The sequence below is a fragment of the Odocoileus virginianus genome, chromosome 6 (genome assembly GCF_023699985.2).
Source record: "Odocoileus virginianus isolate 20LAN1187 ecotype Illinois chromosome 6, Ovbor_1.2, whole genome shotgun sequence".
Lineage (NCBI taxonomy): Eukaryota > Metazoa > Chordata > Mammalia > Artiodactyla > Cervidae > Odocoileus > Odocoileus virginianus.
In genome coordinates, this window is record NC_069679.1 from 61,410,921 (window position 1) to 61,412,225 (window position 1,305).

Sequence of the window (1,305 nt, forward strand, 5' to 3'; positions counted from 1 at the left end):
TGATTCCAGCTTGTGCTTCATCCAGCCCAGCATTTCACTTGATGTACTCTGCATATAAGTTAAATAAGCAGGGTGACAGTATACAGCCTTGACATACTTCTGTCCCAATTTGGAACCAGTCTGTTGTTCCATGTCCAGTTCTAACTCATGCTTCTTGACCACCATACAGATATCTCAGGAGGCAGGTCAGGTGGTCTGGTATTCCCATCTCTTGAAGAATTTTCCACAGTTTGTTGTGATCCACACAGTCAAAGGCTTTGGCATAGTCAATAAATCAGAAGTAGACATTTTTCTGGAACCCTTTTGCTTTTTCAATGGTCCAGTGAATGTTGGCAATTTGACCTCTGGTTCCTCTGCCTTTTCTAAATCCAGCTTGAACAACTGGAAGTTCATGGTTCACATACTATTGAAACCTGGTTTGGAGAATTTTGAGCATTACTTTGCTAGTGTGTGAGATGGGTACAATTGTGCAGTAGTTTTATCATTCTTTGACATTGCCTCTCTTTGGGATTGGAATGAAAACTGACCTTTTCCAGTCCTGTGGCCACTGCTGAGTTTTCACAATTTGCTGGCATATTGAGTGCAGCACTCTCACAGCATCATCTTTTAGAATTTGAAATAGTTCACCTGGAATTCCATCACCTTCACTAGCTTTGTTTGTTGTGATGCTTCCTAAGGCCCACTTGACTTCACATTCCAGGATGTCTGGTTCTAGGTGAGTGATCACAACATGGTGGTTTTCTGGGTCATGAGATCTTTTTTGTATAGTTCTTCTGTGTATTCTTGCCACCTCTTCTTAATATCTTCTGCTTCTGTTAGGTCCACACCATTTCTCTCCTTTATTGTGCCCATATTTGCACAAAATGTTCCCTTGGTATCTCTAATTTTCTTGAAGAGATCTCTAGTCTTTCCCATTCTATTTTTTCCCTCTATTTCTTTGCATTGATCACTGAGGAAGGCTTTCTTATCTCTCCTTGCTATTCTTTGGAACTCTGCATTCAAATGGGTATATCTCTCCTTTTCTTCTTTACCTTTAGCTTCTCTTTTCTCAGCTATTTGTAAGGCCTCCTCAGACAACCATTTTGCCTTTTTTTCTTTCTTTTTCTTGGGGATGGTCTTGATCACTGCCTCCTGTACAGTGTCAGGAACCTCTGTCCATAGTTCTTCAGATACTCTGTGTACCAGATCTAATCCCTTGAATCTATTTGTCACTTCCACTGTATAATAGGAAGGGACTATATTTGGATCATATCTGAATGGTCTAGTGATTTTCCCTACTTTCTTCAATTTAAGTCTGAATTTGGC